Source organism: Myiozetetes cayanensis, unplaced genomic scaffold (assembly GCF_022539395.1).
Source record: "Myiozetetes cayanensis isolate MyiCay16 unplaced genomic scaffold, myiCay2020 scf2-11, whole genome shotgun sequence".
Lineage (NCBI taxonomy): Eukaryota > Metazoa > Chordata > Aves > Passeriformes > Tyrannidae > Myiozetetes > Myiozetetes cayanensis.
Genome location: NW_026087411.1, coordinates 107,527,795 through 107,550,769, shown reverse-complemented (window position 1 = coordinate 107,550,769; position 22,975 = coordinate 107,527,795). Strand labels below are relative to the sequence as shown.

Below are 22,975 nucleotides of genomic sequence, written 5' to 3'. Positions count from 1 at the left end.
AGTAATTGCACAAATATTTGGAGTGTTGTTAAAAAAAAAAAAAAACGACACTGGGGAAAGGCAACACAAATCCACAGACCAAGAAATAAGCTACTACATGCAAATACATGCAAGCTTCTCCCAAGTTAATTCTCCTCTTAATGGAATATTGATTGGTATGCTCAATGTTTAGAAATGTGAAACAATGTGGGGAGAGAAGGAACAGAAGACACACTCAGAGCAGTGACTTTTGTTTAAATAATACATACTTTCCTCATATGATCAGCCAAAAATAGTGTAATAAAGAGGGCAGTGCAGTATATTTAACATTTTGCCTTGTATTTTATTAGCAAGTCTGTCAGAGATGGCCTGCAACTGTTAGCCACGCACCTTTTGCGCCCTTCTACAAGAAGAAAGTACAGAATTTCTCACGATCTCTCATATGATATCATTAGTGTATCTGGTATTTCTCTACTGCAAAGTGTCTGTGGTAGCATAGAGGCTTTTCAGATGTCATCTATCAAGCTGTTTTCGAAGCTGAGGGGAAACCCACTGTTTGGAGTGAAAGCAGAGCAGTCCAGAGCCACGAAGAACATCTGGCTAAGCGTTGTTGCATCTACTCCCATTCCCAACTGAGAAGGGAGAATGAGGAAGAAACAACTTAAATCTTTGAAGCAGCTATTTATATGAACATGCCATTTTAAAGAAAACCCTTAAAATATAACCAATGTCATAAAATCAAGCAGCCACTTACTCCAATCTTCCAGAAGTTTCTATCTACTCCAATGACTACTGCCACCTGTACAATTTTTTCCTTCTATCATTCATCTCCTTCTGAGACATTCCTTATAGCCTCCAACTCGTATTATTAAAACAAGCCATTCAAGAAGGCAAAAGGAAAAAAAAATCCCAAACCAGAAGAACCAACTTCCACTGCCATCAAGAGTTCCTAGCCCTGACAATCCAAGCAACATCCCACTAAACAGTTCTGCTGATCCATCCCATATTAAGGATATACTTAAGAAAACAGACACCATCAAGAAACCATTTCATCATGGATAGGTTGATACAGCTGAATTAGTTTATACATTTTACATACATGTATATTTTTGTGCTTTGCTGCTCGTACTGAAACACGGGAAACTTCATACAGAATTAGCAGCTTCTGTCCCCTGCTGCCTTTCCAAACTTAACAAAGGGTTAAGGAATAAGCTCAAAAAGATATTGCTTAACTTTATTTTGCAGCATTTCATATAGTTTCAAAAGCATTTTCCAGACATTTATATACCCAACAACGTTTTGTAATATGAAGTGTTCCAATTTGGCATTGTTCCACCCTTGGCAGGCAAGAGACAATAAAAATCAAGAGTAAGTGAAAAATGAAGTTTTTGAAGTATACAATATGTTAGGAATCATCTAATGAATTCAGGTGCTCAACAAGCTACAAATCAACCAAACTTTGCAATACATATAGATTTCAAAGCACAGGTAAACACAGCTGCATCCACTTTAAAGTTATTCCATGTCGAGTGATTACTGCGATGAACTTCCTGAACTCTTTCACCTCTCCTTTTGATCTGGGGTTTACCTGTGGCTGGAAAAACTAACGGCATTTAAATTCTTCTCCCTCTAATTAAGGGAAACAGCATGGTTAAGCCTCAGACTGAGAAAAGAAACTTTTCTTTGAGTAGCTACGGCATGCTGCGATCTGCAAATCCACCAGCATTGCTTTTGCAGACCAAAAACAAAATCCTACAACAAGGTCTGACAGAGCATATCTTAGAGCAGAATTATCCGATTTAAATATTAATTACTCATCAGCATGGACTTTAAGAAGTGTCTGAAGCAAAAGCCCCTAAATCACACACTCTAAATCCAGGATTTCTAATGTCTGCATTGTCATGCTGATCATGGTTGTGGGGTGGGATTTTGGAGGGGAAGGCTTTTTTAAAATGAAAAAAAAATTTAAAAAAAAAATAAAAAAAAAATAAATAAATAAATAAATAAAGGGGAATGAAGACTCATAACAAGTCTCTCTCCTAGGCTCAAAAATACCAAGAGATGTATGAATAGAGTACCGCTCAACAAATTAGGAACATCTTGATTTTGAGCACTGCTACAGGACACTGTTATTGGCTCCGATACCTCTGTACCAACTTGAGGGATTCTTCACAGTATCTCTCAACTACACTGACAGTCCAAACACCATGACACACCTAACAGTTTTTAGTTAACAGCAATGTTGCAGAGGAATTTTATCAGTGGCAGATTTTCTTGCAAACTGCTGCACTGAACGAGTTCCAATGCACGCCTTGAGATATAATCTGGTTCTCAGTCAAATTGCATACTACCTGTACTTATGTAGTCCTAAAACTGGAGGCTAACACAAGAAAAAACAAACCTGAACAGAAATCCAGGCATTTAACATCACACATCACATAGCATATCATAATGGACAGCAGGGAATTAAGCAAAAGCCCAAATCACAGAACACTACAAAAACAACATTGAATTTATTTTAAAATAAGTCTTGTCTATAGCTTCAGCAGATCCTTTCACAGAATCAGTATTATTACTGGAAGCCAGCACTATAAATTACCTGAAATTTAGGACCACCAAAAACTAAGTGTTTTTCTGACGTTAATGCCAATTATGGCCAAAATCCAAGTGGAGAATATTTGAAAACCTAAATTTCAGCACGACAGATAACCCCTCCCCAAAAAAGAGGCAGGACATAAAAATTAAGCATAATGGTCCCATGTTCCACATATTTTAATCCACAATATAAAATTATTTATGGAAGAGTGTGACTAGGAATTCAGTTACTGTCATTTATCAGATGGTCAAGACAGCACGGAGGTAACTGGCTGCATAACAACAGCACCAGGAAGGTTTCTTGGGGCACTGTTTGTACCAGGTCTGGTTTCACTGTAACAGGTAAATGATGCATATTCACACCCTGTGAAGCACGTTGACTTGTAAAAACCTGACAGAAAGGCGTTCCCATAAGAGATTTCTCATCTATTTCCCTTTAATGTCTCTCTTTATAGCTGAGGAGGAGTTCTTTGTACTTCTGGTAACAAAGGAAACATAGAAGTGACAGAAGCATGTCAAAGCTGTTTATGTGTCATACAGCCTCACACTCCGAGTCGTTGTTGGCAGTTTACTTCTTGAGAAGAGAGTCTTCAGCCTTCACATAGGAGCTCCACCTTCCTACAAGTAACTTTACGGAAGAGTTAACAGCATGGAAAAATGCTGAAACCTTTCCCCATATTGGGTAAGCCAAAACAAAACCAGAAGGGAAATCTAAAAAGAAAAAATGTGACAAAGGGTTAATACAATAATTTGGGTACCCGTAGGTATATTCAAGGCAACGTTATCTAATTCATATGTTTATGGGCTTTAGGATATAGGTTTTATACAGTTTTTTTCTGTGGGGAGCTAAGTACGTTAAGAAAGTGATTAGATACACAAATAAATCACAGAATCTAATGATACTTTGTCATATCTGAGGTTATTGAATCAGCATACTGCAAGGCCAAATACTGCAAAATGGAAGATTTGTGGAGGGAAAAAAAAAAAGCTGAAGGACCAAATAAGTCACAAACCCATGCTGAGATTTTAGCTAGCTAAATGTCTCAGTTACAGCACAAAGAATTAGCGATCTGAAAAAGACATGGACCTCAGTGTTGCACTACGAAGTTGAGGCTCTGCAAAAAGAGCAGCATTGGGATGAGGCCTTCAGGTGTCTGGGCTCCCTGTGTCCATAGCCTATGGCAGCAAATCCAAGTGCATCGATGGAGATAGTGGCCAAGTGACTACAAGAACTTCAGCAATGCCTATGCTCAACATAAAGAAGAGATGCTCAAAAAATTAACAAAAATATTAAAGGCACCAAAACTTCAAAGTGCAGCAAAGAACTCCTAATCATTTTTAGGATTAAAAAATAAAATGCACAAAAGGGCTATGATATAAGGTATAAGGGTTAAACAAGATGGGATAGCCTGAAATATCTCTCTCCATTTGCAGATCCAGGGGTACATTTTCCTCCTAATGGTGTGTGAGTTTCCACCACAGCACACAAAGGCTCTACACATAGAAAGGAAGGAAAAATAAGAACTTTTTTTGGTCCCTTAATCTTTTTTATTTCTTTTTGCTGTGCTTCAGAAGAACTGGGTCCATCAGGTTTCGGAACTAAATTAAAAGGTCAGGAAAACAAGTAGGCATGGACAAGACTGAATTGCAGATGAGCACGGAGGAGCAGAGAAGCAGCACTGGGATAAGTGCCAGCAACTGCAAATAGTTACGGTCCCGATTCTGGTGGCTGCTCAGGCAGTGCCGAACCTGAGCAACTCCCAGGGACACCAGAGATTGCAACCTGGCAGAGAGGGATGCCTGGGAGAGAAGCAGCATCACTGGAGAGATGATCACAGTAAACGTGGGCATAATGAATTCTCCTCACAAAGAGGCACTAAAAGTGATAGCACCAGATACAGTGCTCAGTAACACCCCCCCACGCCAAAATAAAAAAATCACATTTAATTCCTAGATCTATGCCTTCTTCTCCCTTCATTGAGAAGATTTCCAGCCAACATATGCACTATATACTTTTCATTATTGTTTAAGAAGAGCACCAACCCTGGCAGCATGCTAATCTAGAAGCCAAGACAAAACAGAGGTGGGTACTTTCTTCCCTCAAGATTTCTGCTTCAAAAAAAAAAAAAAAAAAAAAAAGGAACAAGGGTTTGTTCCTGCACACCACCACTTTTTGTTTCGTTTCAGCAAGACTTTGACAAAATCTAATTCACTGTGCCACGTATGTAATATACTGGGTACCTGAAGTATGACCATCACTCATTAGAAATGTAATTAAAAAGTGACAAAACTAGATCCCCCCTCCCCAGCATGCAGATGAAAACCAGTAACCCTGCCTCTATTTGTAACCATGACAACTATAGAATATTTTATTTCAGTAATATAATTCACACTGAACATTTGCTCATAGGTTTTGTTGTTAAGGGAAAGGTTGACACACTGTGCACACATTTTATAAGCTACCAAAGACCATAAACACACGAAAGTCGAGGCAGTTTGAGACCAAGAGCCCAGTTTGTATTTCAGAGTTCATTTAAGACCCTCTACAGTAAGTGAAATGAACGTGAACAAAAATTCATCCAAATTAGGTGTTACATGTCATTACTTGCAAGACAACTGCTTGGTATGACAGAATGTTTTTCCGCTTTTAAATAAATCACAATGATACCTTCATATTTTCAAAGAGATAGTAACTCAAACACCAAACTTTAATTTTCAATTAAAATACTGTAGGAATTATTAGGAAATATCAATGTGAATGTTATGGAAAAAAAAATATCTGTACAAAACAAGGCAATGAAAAACGTAGTTTACATATGCTGGCTAAGTCTTATTCTGGATGGGTCACTAAATTATTTGCATAGCTCCCATATTTCATCTTAAATTGAAGACAACTTCCATAAATACACACGATGAGAACAGGTTATAAGAACAAAAAAAAAAACCAACCCTGCACATTATTCAAAGAAGATTAAACAACCTCTTGAGCATAACTAAAGTTTGACGCAGATAAATGTCAGAGTAAAATATTGCTGTACTTTATTTTTCTCCACATGGAGAAAAAAAAAAATAAAGCCATTAGCAGTTTAAGCCAGAATACAACAATATTAGAAAGACACACTGTTGCTTTGGTTTGGAGGCAAACAATAATAAAAAAAAAAAAAATAAAGCTTGCTGGAATACTATCCCTTTTCTCCCACAGATCATATCTTTCAAGGAGGATTTAAAGTTTCAGCCGATTGCTAATTTTAAGAAACAATAATACTGTTATCTGCAGTCACCTTAAAGCTACAGTAGTTTGGGTTTTAAGTACCTCAAAAGAAGAGCCTGATAAATGTGTTTAAATCGGTGCAAGAGACTCACACGTGCCTACACATACACACTTGCTCAGTTGTTTTAAAGCCTATCAGGAAAGAGAAAGTTTCTTCATTTATCAGAAATATGCTCTATATAATCTTTCATTTAAACAAGTAATAAGCCTGCAGCAAACATGCATGGCTTTTCCCTTCATTGATGGAAAAGTGATTAAATCCCCCTTAATCTAGTTACCAGAACACTCTATTTTTTCTCTGCAGTTTTCTTATACAACAACAAAAGATAAGCAACCAACTGCATGGCCAGGGCTTCGTTATTTTTGGTGGTGGTGGGGAGATAAATCTGTCTCCAGTGTTCTAGGAATATTGTCAATTTAATAAATGAGACCAGAGCAGAAAAAAATAAAATAATCTCAGAGACGATGAGCATACACTGTTTATGAAGTGTATGACAAATACTATATTCCATTCCCAGGACTCCCTTCCTCCAGACCCTTCTCCACCCTCCAGGGAGGCAGAGGGACCCAAACCCAAAATCCCGGGGACCACAGAGCTGCATCCTCACACGCACGACAAGGACAGCTCGCCACATCCACTCAATGTCAAAAAACAAAGTAGCTTTTCCCTCCCAGCCTAAGCGAGACCCTCCGAAACCCGGTACCCAAGGGATGCGCCTCTGCGCTCCGAACGGCACCAAGGTAGCACTTGGGCTCGGAGATAAGTTAAAGGAAAACACCACCAGGAAAAAAAAAAAAAAAAATCAATGGAAAAGCACAGCAGCAGCCAAACAAACCTCACACCGGCGAGGGCATGTCACCAGCGTGGGAAACGTACGAGGTGTTTTAAAATATATATACATATATATGTGTGTATATATATATATATTTTAGCCATATTGTACCGAGAAGTTCGTCGTATACATCACGCGTGGGTCTATGGATAAATAAGAAGAGGGGGAACGGGAAGGCACAGGGAGAGGACGGGGCTGGCCGAGGCGTTTGGGAAGCAGGCAGGGACGGAAGCAGTCTGCCTGCGGGCTGCGCGCCGATCCATTCCCAGCCGGTTTCGGGGCGGCTCCGGGCGCGGGCCCGGGGGTGGGATGGAGGATCCGGCGGGACAGCCGCTCCCAGCACGGCGGGGGGATCCGCGGGGACATCGCCGCCCCCGGGGCTGGGGGAGGGGGGGTTCGCGCGGCCGCCGCCGCTCCCCGAGCGAGCGCCCGAAGTTGTGGGTGCGCGGCGGGGGCGGGGACCCCCACGCCCCGATGAAAAAAACCCGGAAAAAAAAAACCCCAAACCCATCCCAGCAACATTCCGAGGGCCCGCCGCCCCCAGCGCGGCACCCCCCGCGGCAGCGGGAGGCACGCAGGAAGTTTTTAATGCGGGCAGCGAGCGCAGGCGCAGGGCAGCCCCAGCCCGGCGATGCCCCGGCGCGGCGGCTCCGCGGGCGCGGGGGCAGCGCTGACCGCGCCGCTTACCTCCCTCCGCGGGGGCGCAGGCGGCCGCGTCCACAGGCGGCGGGAGGATGCGCGGCGGCGACGGCGGCGGGAAGAGGAAGAGGAGGCGGCGGCGGCGGCTTGTGCATCGCAGCCCCCGCCGCTAACGCAGAGCCCCGCGCGGCTGCGGGCGCCGGGAGCCGCGCTGGAGGCCGGGCAGGGAGGCGCGGCGCGGCGGCGGAGGCTGCTGCGGAGCCGCGACCATGCTCCCCGTCTGACCGCCTTCCTCTCACCTACTGCCCGCTTTAGCCGGGGAGGGAGGCGGCCTGGGCGCCGGGGCGAGGGGCGGGCCGGGCCAATCGCGGCGGCGGCGGGAGGAGGCGGTGGAGCCCGGCCTGGCCCGCCCCGTCCGCCGCGCCGCCCCCGCGGGAGGAGGGATGGGAGGGAGGGGAAGGAAGGGAAGGGAAGCAGGTCTGTGTCCGCTGCCGGCTCCCCGCGGGGCCGCCCCGGCGCGCTGCCCCCACCCCGGGCGTAGGTGCGGGCGGTGCCGCCTCTGCCGGGGCCCCGCGCCGGGCGCTCCCCGCGGTCCCCCCGCGCAGGGCGGAGAGCGCGTTCCAAAGGTCACCGCGCTCCCTCTCGCTGCCTGCGGGAAAGTACCGGGTACTTGGAAAGAAATACTGCTCCACTTTTTTAAATCGTCCCTCTCCCGGGGGGAGGCGTGATCCCGCCAGGCCTCCCCGAGTGCACAAGAGTGTTGGAATACCTTGGTACCATTATCTCCAACAACACTCTTTCTCCTTTTTTTTTTTTTAAACTTTTTTTTTTTTTTTTTTTAATATCCATCGTGTCTCGAGTCACTGGAGATTTTCCGCGTGGAAATCCGCATCTGTCTCTCTCTTCTGTATAATCTTGTATCTGCGTGTGCTGCTTTGTAGGGATCTCTCTGATGTGCACACAAGCTGCATATGCTGTAGTTTTAAACAGAACACTTTGTCTTTCATATTTCCTGTAAGCATAAAAATAAGCTTAATCAACCTCTTTTCTCCTCACTTTGCCAGTTAAAAAAAAACAAATGCATCTATACTCCAAAGTGTTGGAAGTGAGGCAGTTGTGCCAAATGCCAGCAAAGAGAAGGGAGCACACAACACACAGAAATAGGAAAATCTATGTTTTTATTGGAAAAGGGACACATGCTGCCCAATGCCTGGAGGAAGCAGGGTGCAGCACTAGTAGAGCAATTTCATTTTCTCTGTTCCCAACCTCCCAAACAAATGAAAATACATTATTGCAGTGGACTAAATCATTTCTAAACTGAGCCATCATCATTAATATTAGAATGCTTTTAGCCGAATACGGCCTCACACTGGAACAGGCAGGCTCTGTACATTTTTGTTGTTAATACATAGTGGATTAACACTGAAACCTCAAGTCCTGTACATTGCAGTGGACTGTGAGGGTCAGAAGTTCAGAACAGTTTAAATCTGAATTATTTAGCACGTGCACGCACAACACACTCTTCTGATTTCCACGCAGGTTTTTTTTTCCCCCTTTAGTTTTCTCCCTTTTGAACACGAGAGCCCCGCTCGGTGTTATTTGCCCTGGTGCAGTGTTATTTGCCCAGCATATGTAGTTGACCCAGAACCCGACGAAGCAGGTGAGAAGAAGTCTCAATGGGACTGTTGACCTAACAAGTAGCATGTCAGTCTCCCGGTGGCATTTGAATGTTCTCTCAGCGAATGCTTCGAGACAGGAGAGAGCATAAAGCAGAGATTCTTTGGAATCCTTAATTAGACACAGTGATTTTGGAGTGCTGGCTTCTGCCACTATCCTCCAGTGCCTAGTACTTTGTTTTGTGACCTTGAGGTTAAGGATACCAACCAGCCCTGTTTATTTTTAATAAAATCTTACAGTTATATGAGACAGTTCTAGGTTTTATTTATTTTTAGCATAAGTGCTTCCATCTTATCTGCCTCACAGGTTTATAGTAAGGATTTAGCTAATATTTGGACAGCACTTTTAAGCTATGAAGCTCTATATGTCTATTATACTGACCATTTTCTGCGTTTTTCATTTTAGGAAGGTACTTTCATACTCTTTCATTTCAGGAAGATAGAATTGAAATCTTGACTTTAGTTTTCCCTTCAAATTTTGCCAAATATCTGATTTACAAATGCTGTCATAGGGTCAGATTCTACATTCAGTTACAGGTAGTGAATTTCAAAGAATTTCGTAATCCTTAGTGACTTTATTGTAGATCTAAACATTTGGTTTTTTGGTTTTTTTTTTTTTTAGAATTCCCTATTTTCTCTGCTTCGATTCAGAGAAAAAGGGGGGCTGAAAAATAATTTGGGGGCATCCTGCTCATTGTGCAGTGAAGTAACAATGTGCAAGTTTTTTAAAAATTAAGAATAATACTTGGGTCTGGAGAAATTCCCCAGTGCTTGGCACACTATTCCTGGCACTGGAAAAGATCCATTGCCAGGATCACATTCTTTTTCAGCGTTGGGGAAATTATGTCCTACTCTCATTTAGCCTGTGTTTCAAAGGAGGCAAACTTATGTCCCAGTAATAACCCTGAAAATAAGAATCCTTAAAATGCTAACAAAACAAGAGATCTATTTCCAGAAAAACAAGCATTCTGTGGTGAGGGGTTTATTTGGATGGGTGTGGGTTTTTTTAAAATAGAATTTGTTACAGGGTTGGACTTGACAGGCAGAGGATTGTTTGTAAGAATCCCAGTTTTGGATTAGGCAGCTGATAGCCTGCAAGACTTTGGTGGCTGGTAAAGCTTGCTCCACTGAAAGAAGAGATTTCCTCTTTTAGCAATAGATCATTATATTACAAGGCATGTATTAGAATGAGAATAATACAACTTCCCCTGTCTTTCCTGATCATATCAAAACTAATGGCATCTCGAATTGTCAGAGCATCAAGTCCATCTTCTGATAAAATATTAGAAGACACACAGATCTATTCATCTTATTGGAGATTTCATTTTAGTATGAAAAATATTTGATGGCAATGCCATTAGATTAGCTGTGGGCATATACTGCAGGGACCAGCAGAGTAATTGGGTACCAGGATTTTGCAAAGGGGCTCCCATAAATATTTCCAACTTTATGGAAAATTTGGACATGCTTAAGGGAGTGAAATTCTTATTTAGTTTTTAGGAATTTAAAATATAATTATTTGGATTGTTACCAAAAAATTCTTGCTTTTTTGATGCAGCTTAAGCAATTTCAAAGATAATGAAATCTCCAAAATTGTTGCATGAGATTTTTCTAAGCCATAGCCAAAGAGGAATGTCTGTTACCTAAACTTTAACTGCAAGGTTTGACTCCTACTTTCAGCTAATGAAGATCTCCTTAATTAAAGGTTTACAACATGGATACTAATGTCAATGTGTTAATTTTGTGCTGCCTGAAAATATTAATAGATCTGGTAGAGTATATAGAAAATATGGTAATAGATATTTTGTATATTCCCAGAGTTTAAGGGTTCTGAAAAGGTCAGTGGCAATCTGAAAGACATCTTAGAGTTTTGTCAGTCATATATTTTTGTTTATTTGAAGTATAAAGACTGTTTGCTAGTTGTTTTAGCATTCATCTGTACATATCTGTTACAATTATCCTTAGCATTTAGCAGAACGATAATCCCCAAAGGAAACAGGAAACAACATTTAAAGCAATTTTTATATGTGCAGCTTGAGCTAATTGCCAAAATATACATTTAAGATGGATTAAAACTACTAACCTGTGGGATTTATTGAAAAACATCATTGACTTCTATGGACACACCATGTTTAATGAAATACCTCCTTCCATGGGCAAGTCTTCCGTCTTCTGCTGAGTAACCAAAGATGCTGTCAGGGGTGGGAAGACAGAGCTGGCAGGTACAGTGACCTCTCATACATTCCAAACCATGCCCACCTCCATGTCATTTATGGGGTAGTCATCAAGGCAGGTGACTATTCTTGTAATATAAATCAACATTCAGACAGGAAGAGGAGTGTCAAGTCATCACTGTCTGGTTAATAACCTATAGAGGGACTGAAATTATTGTACCAAGAATGAGGAAGATACGATATATCATCTCTGGAATATCAGAATATTCCTCACATATTTTTTCATAATATTCTAACTCCCCAACTTCACAAATATCTGATTTTCTCAGGCATTTAGCTTTTCAACCTGACCACAAACTGTTTGCAGACACACACACAGCTCTGTGGACAGAGGCTATGAAGTCATTTGCTTGGAACTGGTGAAATAAAGATTTGTGCGATTTTAGGTATGTGAGCAAAAATGTCCTTGTCCCTGACTTGTCAAGGGAATGAGAAGAGTTTGATCCTCTAAGACCAAGCAGTATATTGAGTTGATTTCTCTTAGCTGTGACAGAACCATTTGCTAAAACTTCCCCCAGAAGACAGAAGTGGGTTCTGCTGGACTCATTATTGTGATTTCTGATGGGCAGTAATAAAAGTAAGATCTATTTCACTACATTGGCAGAGTGTAGAGCTCTGTCTTGAATTATGTGAAAACCTCTGATGGTTAGGGATAGCAGAGAAGTTGAGGGGTTGTTGCGAATTTTTGAAAGTTTATGAAGATTCTGTTTAACAACTTAATTTCCAGTCACCTCTAGTCCCACTCAGTCACACAGAGAGGCCTTTTCATTGCCATTGAAGTCATTGCATCAGCTTCTTGGGTTTTATAAAAGTAACTCTACTACATGGGTTTATGAGGGAGGATGTAGGAGGAATTGGACCTTCAAGTTGATTTTGGAGGAAGTTGCATTTAGTTTGATTTGTTTGTCTAGAACAGTAACAATATGTTTCCACCTATTCCTCATAATTATACGGGGAAAACTAAAATACATGCCATTTTGAACTGAATGTCTGTATTAAATTGGTTTGACTCCTATTTTCTACCATCTGTGGTATAACTAGAACAGAAAGTGAGAACAAAAAATATAAATGACTCAGTCACATTTCCTTTAGGAGAGACATCATGCCCCCCATTCTTGTCAAATAATTTATTTCAGCTCTGAACAAAGCAGTGTTGTGACATCCTGGGCGTGGAGAAAAGATGCTGCCATTCTGTCATTTAATAGAGGGACCCGAATATATGCTATCAAATTTGGGTTCAGCAGCTACACATAATTTTCCTGTATGTTTGATGGCCTCCAAAACAACCTCGGCACAATACTGGGATGTAATTTAGCTTAATTAAATACTGAATTTTTCCTGTAAATGTTAAGTACCTCGTAAACCCAGCTGTGGAAAGAGCCAGAAGAAGGTTCACGGAGAGGAAAATGAGACAAGTAGGTGCTGCTGAAGCCTCTCAGAAGACTTATTGGCCACCTGCATTAGTCGTCACTGACAATACAGGGAATTGTATCTAGGTTCTTGAGCAAGATGGAGACAGGGCTACACCCCATAGTCTTTGTTTTTCCTTCTATCCAGACTGACCAGAGAAGGTGCCTTTTTAGAAAACTTGACAGAGGGAAGTTGATGATACCTTGACTTCCCTAGGGATGGGGCTGAGGTGCAGGCAGGCATGCTGGCATGCCTTGGAGCCTGGAGGCACTGAGAGGTCTCTGATACCTGTAGACATCTATTTTAGAAATCCTGATTTACCTCAAAGTTTACAAATGAGGTAGGTGTTTGAGGCTAAAAGATTGTCCTTTCTGTATCTTGCAGGCGTTAGGGGAGTTTATCACCACAACAACAACTTGGAAGAGTATGGCGTCATTGCTCTGACTATAACAAGTTTTCCTTCTTTATACTTAATGTTTGGTAAAAGTCAGGTTTAAAATGGCTATGGTCCTCCCAGTTTTGATTTGGTTAATGCTTTCCAAAGACTCAGAATGTTATATAGAATTCTATTTTAATGGATTCTTTTAGGAATCAAGTTTTGAGCAAAGGCCAAATGTTTCTATCACTGAATAAAGAAATTATACAGAATCACATTTACGCATAGCACAGGTTAATGGTGAACAAATGGAAGATCAAGTAATAGAGAGGGAAATTGATATTGGTAAATGACCTGAAGTACCTAATCATAGAATGGTTTGTGTTGGAAAGGACCTTAAAGATCATCTAATTATAGCACCCCCTGCCATGGACAGGGACACCTTCTATGAGATCAGGCTGTGCAAAGTCCCATCCCTGGCCTTGAACACTTCCAGGAATGGGCCATCCACAGCTTCTCTGGGCAACCTGTGTCAGGGCCCCACCACGCTCACAGTAAAGAATATCTTTCTAATATCTTAATCTATCCTGTGTCAGTTTATGAAGAGGTCAAAATAAAATGAAAAAGAAGTCGGAATATTAGCTAGGTGTAAGGCAATATAATAAAGAATTAAAGAAAAGAGACTATGCAGGGCAGGGGCTCTCCTCTGGAAAGCAAGGACTCACTACAGTTCTGTGGCTAGAAGGCCAATGCAATCCTGAGATGTAAAAAAAAAATAGTATCAAGCAGATAAGAGGATTTGATGTTGCCCACATGCACAACAGTGGTAAGGCTACTGTTAGGAACCGTGTCCAGTTTTGGTGTTCACAGTTCAAAAGCAATGTGGAAATAGTAAGGTAAGTTCAAAGGAAAGGTATGAAAAAGGATTCAGAAAACAAGCGTGACAACACGAGGCATAAGCAGCTCATCTTATTTAGCTCATCAGGGAAGAAGCTGAGAAGTGACTTGGTCACCACAGGTAGGTACTGACCCATGGAAAAGATATCCAAGAGTGAGGAGCCGCTTTATCTACCTGACAAAGGCATTATGAGACCCAGTGTTTGCAAGCTTAAGGCAGACAAATCCGCCCTTAAAAGAAGAAACAGTTTCCTAGCCCACAGAGCCTAAACAACAGCACTGTTTGCCCTGCAAAAGCTGTCACAGGTAGTGATGTTTAGGAGGATGTTAAATATGTATTTTTAAATGCATGCTTTCATATGCTTTGTGGAATTATCTGTACATCTTCCTGTGCGTGTGTGAGTGGGAACTCTGTCAGGAGGTTGGTGGCGGTTGTCTCGCAGTCTGAGAACCTGTTATTCCTCCTGTTGTCCCTCGTGAGGCTCTGGGGACCAGCACTGCCAGGGCTGCTCTCAGCATCCTTGTAACACCTGCAGTTTCAAAAGAGGATAATTATTAGCAAATAATCATTCTCTTGTTTTGTGGCTTTAGTGTGGTCTTGCAGACTGTCAGGAAGGATTTATTTTTTTCTCTTGGATAAAACTGGCCACATATTATCTTGGTTATTTGGAAGTTGTTTCATTTTTCTGCATTTATCTGGAGCATCAGAGATGAATGGCTGGCCTGGATAGCTTTTTACCACTGTTTTGCACTGCTGCAAACCCACCCTTCCCTCATCCTAGATGCCTCAGTGCTATATTTTCCTTTCATATTTATAGCAAAATTAATTCCAGTAGTTAAATTGATTAGGTCTTTTGCTTCATGTCAGATTGGTAGGCGTCCTGAAGGTTACATGGCTTCTCCAGAGCATAAGGCACACTGTGAACACTGGGATCACCAAGGTGTTTCTTTTTTAGTTCATCTGTGATTTTGCAGAGGTCTTGAGATTGGTGACAGGCTCATTTCATTTCATACATAAATGTAATCTCCCAAGGACTAAACTGCTGTGCTTTAATTTTGGGGTTTAAAATAGGGATAAAACATATTGCTTTAAGATATATAGGAGATCAAGCTTTTGCAGCTCTGTTTTTAAATGCTGTGAAACTTTCTATAAATGGTTTGTGTAGTCAATAAGGATATGATTAACAATGTCGTGATGAATATTCTGCACAAAATTTTGGCATTTGGAAGTTCAGAGGCTTTTGTATCCAAAAAAAAAATGATGTGATGATCGCTCTGCCTTCTTTCACTGAACAGTCTATAGAATTTCCCCTGGTAATTCTTGCATGGAGCATAAATCTTACGGATGAGCTAATGAGAACATTTACAAGCAAACAAATGCAAACATCCAAATCTTACTTCTGTTGTGGTATTTCCTGGAAACTCTATGACATTCTTGTCTTGGTTATTTGGAGTAATGATTAGCCAGGTTGATTTTCGTAGTGTTCTCTAGGACTAATCACAGCCCCATGAGCATAGACTAAAATCCTGGCACTGACCAAGCTGTATGAGGGTTTGGTTATGAATAACCCTATTCAGTTGTATCCCTTGTGCAGAGCATGGGTTAGTAAGCTGGAGTATGTGCACAGCTACACACATGTAAATAGTGAGAACGGTGCCAGGGAAGCAGAATTCCTCAATATTTAGGAGAGAAAAACATTAGCAAGAGGATTTTTTTCTTGCCTACCCCTTTTGAAGCTTTGTTTCACGGTAGCCAGAGGGAGAAAAAAAAACACATTATATGAGTAAATTGTCTGGAGAATGTAACCAGGGCCCCAGTAAACACTGAGAATGAAAACCCGTACAAGTGTGTATTCAAGCAAGTATGTGCAAAGATGGTGTTTTCCGTGAGCACTCTCTTGGAGGAAAATTCTGTTCTGTGACTAAGTAACTAGGAAGAAGTTGGGGTTTGGCTGAACTGCCTTGTGTTTAGACTTTCCCTGTGGTCCCCCTATTTCCCACTTTCATTCCTCTTCCCCTCTACCCCAGCATAATGTGTGTGGTTGTGCCCAATACTCTGAAAAATTCAGTTGAAATCTGAGATCCCTGATGACCAACACCGATTTTCAAATGATCAGGATCAGGCTGTATGATTTTGGAGTGATAGAGTTGGGATATTTTAAAATTCTACTCTGTCAAAAAATGATTAGGACATTAATTTGGGCCATATTAGTACATCTCCCCTGTGCTGATGGGAGGATAGACCCCCTTTCATGTTTAATCTAAAGAGGGATTGATGACTGGTGAGGTTGCCTCACATAGGGACATCTGCCACTGAAATAAATGATGAGCTCAGAGAGTGAAAATGTTTAGGCTGCACTCTCTAAATGTGGATTCCTTCTGTGCCGAAGGCAATGAAAGCCCTTAGGTAGCAGCTCTGTAGATTTTTTTTCTCATTGTGGGCAAAAATAAGGATTTTTTTTATTATTTGTTAGCCCAAGGCTCCTTTCTTGAAGTTGCTACGGGTTGTTGATGCTGATTTCACGTTTCATAAACAGCCAAGTCATGTTCAAGAAGCAGAAAACTGACCTCAGAGATGACATAACCACTGGAGGCAGAGGAAAACGGCAGCATCGCTGCTGAATGACAGTGAAAGAAAAGGGCACCTTTTCCTTGGAGTTTGCCAGCAACTTTTACTTGATGTGTGAGTTTAGTAGTTCTGTGTTAGAAGAACAGCAAAGTACCTTTGAATTAGAACAGACTAGAAAAGTTGCTTAATGTGCTTTTTTTACTCTCACATTTAACCCACCACTGCAAAATTCCTCCTACCTGTAACGAATAATTTAATTTGGAAAGGCAAATAAGAGCTCATTAGCTGATGCACTGCTACAAAGTAAGTGAGCAGGTTTCATGCCTAGGGACAGACTTTTACAACCATTTTGAATTGGCACAATACAATGCAATAAATCCCGTAACCTGTTCAGTGAGGAAGAGAGTAACCTTCCTTCCTTTTTTCACTTGGATGCAAGTTTTCTTCATCTTAAAACACCTTGCATTGGAATATTGGGAAAATGGATGTATTCCAGGGGATCACATACAAATAAATTATGCCTGAGTGTTGGCAACAAGTAGTCCTATATGTTGTATTTTCCATTACATTCCCTGTGCATTGTGGCTGTGCAAACTTGCCATATGTGAGCATCCTCCATCATATTCCTCAAAAAAGAGGCAGTAATATTTCTGCAAAGTATTTTTCTTTGTGTCTCATTCTGTGTCTGAGTATTTTGGAATGTTAAGTTTCCTACTGTCTCAAAAAAATGGGTTGTTACTAGTCTCACTGTTTTAGAGTGAGTGTTTAATATAAAACTGTCTTTTTACTTCTAAAATAGACATTAGAAGAATAAGACAATAAAAACATGTCTAATAATAGATGTTAGACATTCTTCCAGTGCCTAATGTTAGACATTGTAAGAAATTCCTGACTATGGGGGTGGTGAGATACTAGCACAGGTTGCCCAGAGAAGCTGTGGATGCCCCAGTTCTGGAAGTGTTCAAGGCCAGGCTGGATGGAGCTCTGAGCAACCTGGTCCAGTGGAAGGTGTCCCTGCCCACGGCAGGGGGTGGGTTGGAACTAGGTGATCTCTAAGGTCCCTTCCAGCCCAAGCCATTCCATGATTCTGTGATTATTTTCCGTAAAATTAGCTTTTAATTTAATTATAAAATTTTCAGGAGTAATCTAAATGAGTTTTGTGAACACCCACCTTAGTTTTTGGCAATGATTGCATGTAGATGTAAAGCCCAGGCAGAGAACCCTCAATGGACACTGGTCAGGACCCTCAGTATTTTACAGCATCAGGCTATGCAGCCATATGTTATGGCTAAAAATTGTCAGTGCTCAAAGGATAGCTCTAGAAGGTATTCAGAGGCTCAGAAATCATATTAGTGTTTTCTAAAAGTTGCCTCTAATTTAAGTTTTGATTCAGTAATGCATAAAAGAAGTGTTCAAACCCCAGTAACTTATTACTCATTAGCAGTGGCTGAAATTCTGGCAGTTTCCACCTGCAGTGTTTTATGGATACCCCAGATCCAGATCCACGTGAGCAAAGCAGATTTATGACTTGTGAAACAAATATTAGCATGGAGCACATCAATCACTTGGCACAGCTTGGAGCATGTTTTTTTCCCAGTTGGGAAGCCAGACAGGTATCATTGCAGGGGTGACTCTGCTCACAGGTGGCTCCTCCCTTTGGCTTGAATGGAGAGCTTTGTGTGTGAGCAGGTGTTTGCTGGCTGGAGCCCAAGGAAGAACCACTGGGAACCCTTTATTTCACATAGTACTGGGGCTGTGGGCTTGCAGACTCTCACTCAGCATTTAAGAAATAACCATAATAACCCCTCATATTCCTGAAAATGGAGTGTGTTTGGTTGCTCTGGCAGGCATCGTGATTGGCAGCATTTCCAGGCGTGTGACAGCATCACCTCTGGTCTTGGGGCCAGCACAGGCAAACAGCAGGCGCTGGCTTCAAAACAGCCCGAGGGAGTTCTGCTCATGATTTGTACTGGCCAGCCTCTCGATACAGCACAGTCACAACACTGAGTGCTCTGAATGCCAGGAGTTTAGGTGGGTTCAGAAAGGGCTCGGATGAATTCCTGAAGGCAAAACACTGGTGGAGAGCCGCTAAACAGAGAGGCACTGTTGCTGGCTTAAGAAATCCATTTGCTGTAATTAGCTGGAGTGAGGGAAGGCATGCTAGTGAGGGATTGCTGCATAAGCTCCCTGGTTTTTTTCTTCCCTAGACATTCTCTCTTGGCCCCTGCCAGGGAGGGTACAGCCTGACTTCTGGTTTTAGATGGCAATTGTAGACCTCAGAAAAGCTTTTGGAGGTTAGACTATTCTAGGGAAAATGTAACTTTTCAAGGCAATTGTGGATGCTCCCTCCCTGGAAGTGTTCAAGTACAGGTTGGAATGGAGCCCTGAGCAACCTGGTCTAGTGGTAGGTGTCCTTAGCCATAGCAGGGGAGTGGAACTAGATGAATTTTAAGGTCTCTTCCAACCCAAACTGTTCTTTGATTCTATGGTTCTGTAACCTTTCCATCAGAATTCCTCAAGGACAGTGTAGGCTTTCCAGAGGTGCAGGCAAAGAAGTAGGTCTGTGCTACAGGCACCTGGGATGCAGACACTGCAGCAAGAGACATTGTGGAGTGAAGGTTGTTCCTAGCTGAGATGCTTGGCACCTCTAGAAAAAGCCATTTCGTTGTGCCAACTTGTACTTCTGAGAAAGGACTGTCACCACCCCTAAAGCCATCTCATTAGTTCTCAGTAGAAGAAATGGCCCTTTCAGAAAGAGACACTGAAATGATATTCCAGATCCCCTCTTACACAAAGTGTGACTTTTCTAGAGGTTTTGAAGCATAAGAAACTGAGGCTTAATCCCACCTATATAAGGCTGTCAAAAGTTATTCCAGAAAAAAAAAAAAAAAGGGAAATATCTTGAGTCTTATCCTTACTCTAAGGTCATACCTTCAATGTACTATGGAAAAAACCTCCTTCAGTTTATTTCCCTTTCTTTCAGAAACTCAGCATATGAATAACGTACCTAAATTACTGCGGAAATGCAGCTAGGGACATACTAGAATAACTGCTTTGAATGTGATTTGATTGGAGATATACAGTGATTCTAGTTTAAAAAGACAACTTCAGCACAGCGAGTGAAGAAAAAAAAATCACCTACTTTGATATTTATCCTGTGTCAAAATCTTATTTCCATTCTTTTCTGCTACTCCATGATTTCTTCCCTTGCACCTTGGCATCTCATGATTTCCAAGTAATCCCCACTATTTTCAAAAACTGTTTAAAAATTGGAATGCTCAACTCCCTATTGAATTGTGGACTCACAGTTTGAGGCCGAATCTGCAGACCTTAACAGAGATAAAATCCATATTGACCCTGGGCTCTTTGATGGCATATGGCAAATGTCACTTGAGTTATTAACAGCCAAACAATAATGGGCTCCGTTCTGTATTTGAGGAAGCCTTTACCAATGAATTGGAGGAGATTTCTTCCTAATCCCAGATGCCGATTAGTTTATATTCTGATCCACACAGTTTGCTAACCTTTATGATTTTTATACTAGCTGGAATGAGTGCAGAAGCTGTTATTCAGCCTATAAATGGCTAATCATTTTTGATATTTAATATTAGAAATGTGCATTTAAAATGTTGAATTTAAATCTAATCCTCTGTTCACTCACCAGTGCAGACTGTTTAAGGATATTTGTTACTACACTGAAAAAATATTTGTCTCTCTAGGAATTGGCATTTGTATTTCCTATTCCTGTGCATCAATGACTGTTTTAAAGAGTAATATCTTGTTAGGCACAAGAGATGCAACCTAATCCTTGAGTCCTGGGGAGCTGGGACTCCTTTGTGTCAGAAACCCTCAGCCAGAAAAGCACACGTGCATCACTTGACTTTCAGGAGTAATCCCTTGGTCTTCAACTACTCATGTGGAGTTAGGCACATGGGTTAGCATGTCTAGGGCTGGAGTCCCAAAATGAATCACTTCCAGCTTCTGTGCTTCTCAGGACAGAGATGCTGGTAAAAGTGAAGTGGTGGCAGCGATGCTTTTTCGGAGATGAAGCAGAAGGGAAGAGAAACATTTTGACATTAGAGTCAGTGAAAACTACTGTGTTATCTTCTCCTTGTGACTCACATTAATTATTTATCACAACTCCAAATCAAACAGACTCATCAGGGTGTTTCTCTTTAACACAGCCGTTCCCTCCCTGCCCAGTGTCAGGGCTGCTGTCCTGGGAACTGCATCAGCTGCAGCCCTGAGCTGTTCAGTCGTTCACCCAGACCTTAGGGGTTTTTCTGACTAGTGTCAGGCTAGATACATTTCCATATAAGAAGCATGATTCTCTCTGGGAAAACAGAATTAAAAAGGAAATCATTAAATCCTAAATGTCCAGCACGCTTTTTGCCGCTTCCCAGTAGTATTTTGGTAGATACTGACAAAAATGTTTTACAAACCAGTGTGTTTCAGTGCAATATATTCTGATGGTGATTTCACATCATCCATGCCCACATTAGGAGGACAGTGAGAAGGTCAGCTGTAAAGTGAGAGATTGATTTGAGCGCAGCCAGTGAATCCTGCAGACCTGTATTGGGTCCCTGAGCTCTAAATGGTCTTCTGATGGAGGGACAGTGGTTGCAAGGGAGCAACTTCAAGGGTGTCCCAGGTGCATGTGTTGCCCTCCCGGCAGCATCCCACATGCCAGCACGTCAGGATTTTTAGCAGAAGTCCACAGCACCTGTTTTGGGGTGCTATGGATGGAAGCTGTCCTGCCTGTGTTTCCCAGGCTGTGCAAGGGGTTAACTCCAGAGGAAAGATCCTTTAGCTGCAGAACCCTTTGGTGGATGGGAATTCCTCAGGTGGAACCATTCTGTGAGAAGGTCAGCAGGAATCCCTTAGGTAAGTTACGTTTTTGTAGTCGATTATATATCTCATAAAATTCTATCCGATATACAGAGCATTTTTCCATCATTCTTCTTTGAACTCACCATGAGAGCGACCCTGCCATGTGAGGTAGAAATAGACTTGTTCTTTCTCTGAACAGCAGGATGTGAAATGCTTTTGTGATCTCCTTTCCATAATGGACAAATGCCCTGTGTAGAGTTTCAGCAGCTTGTGGTTCCTTCAAAGTAGTCTGTTGGGGGTGGGAAAAAAGAAAAGCCTGCTGGAGATACTGAATTATAAAATATTTTAAAACCAGAGAATTAATTAAAATGAGTGGTTTTTCTTTTTAAATAGAAATGTCAGGATCCTTTCAAGATGTTTTCTGTTGTATTACAGAGAATCTAGAGGGAATAATTTAGTAGTAAATCATATTCACTAAACAATAACCAAATGTTGGGTCACTACATTCAAGGAAAGCCAGATGTAATCTGTACCAAAATGTGGCCTGATACAAATTCCCTGAATAATCTAGCCAACCTCAGCGGTACTACTGCTTTCCACAGAAGTTTTGACTACTGGAAAATTCTCTTAGGTGCAAATGTTTGGTTTTGGTTTTGTGGTTTTTTTTTTGTGGTTTTTTTGTTTGTTTGTTGTTGTTGGTTGTTTTTTAGTAAGAATAATAGTGGAAGGGTTTGAAAGTTATGCAGGTATTGAAGTTTCTAATTAAATAATTCATGTCTAAGTCAAAGATGAAAAATCCAATAACTGTAATGGCATATAAAGCTGCTGAAAGGTGTTTTAAATATATGCATCTATAAAGCTTCATAGCTGGATTTCTGGCCCAGCTCTCTGTACTCGAATAAATCCATCTCTTTCTTCTATGTGTTATCCCATCTTATGTCTGCCACAGAGCGCAGGGCTGACTCAGGTGCTGGGATCCTCCCTATAGACACAGGCAATAAAAGCACTAATATCCGACCTTTTTTCTTTTTATTAAGCCTTCAAAGTCACAGAAAGTCTGGTGACTGATGAGCAAGTGTATGGCTCCAAAGATAGCCTGTTTTAAAACACTATCCTGGCTTTATTGGTGGCTTAGAATTTAATATTTGCTACTGAAAACATTTTTTGATGGAAAAAAATACAGTTTGAAATAAATGGGGAAGTGTTTGTCAGAAATCATCCTTTTTTTTTTTTTTTAAGTTTTCAGCATTGACAGAGTTGGAAAATTTTCCAGTCCCTTTCCCTCAGAACACTGTTATGGTGTAGACTATATAAAAATTGAGAGTGTATACTAAAAGACAGAGATTTTCTTTTCCTGTGGTATTTTTCATGTACTGCAATATATTGTATATCTCGGCTCCTTTGAAGTCAATGGAAGCCTTTTCATTGATTTTAATGGCAGCTGGATCAGACCTTTAGTGAAAAGCAATCTGCAAAGGCACCATGCTAACTTCAGACTAGAAACAAATCCTTCTAGGTGAGTAGCACCTAATGTCAGCTTGGGCTTTTCCAGAGGAGGATGATGCCTGCTGGAGCACTATTTGTTTCCACTTTCAGTGCTGGGCGACATGCAACCAACCCTTTGGTGCCCAGACCCTGCTTGTTTGGGATAGGAGATAGAAAAGAC

At 41.4% G+C, this 22,975-nt stretch overlaps 1 protein-coding gene across 2 annotated transcripts in view; it reads right to left on the bottom strand.

Moving 5' to 3' along the window:
* Positions 1-7,614, bottom strand: part of KLHL29 (kelch like family member 29) — a 390,114-nt gene extending 382,500 nt beyond the window's left edge. For both annotated transcript variants that reach the window (XM_050316135.1, XM_050316136.1), the window contains exon 1: positions 7,366-7,614. The gene's annotated coding sequence lies outside the window, so the exon portion shown is untranslated. The remainder of the gene's footprint in view (positions 1-7,365) is intronic.
* Positions 7,615-22,975: the final 15,361 nt, after the last annotated feature.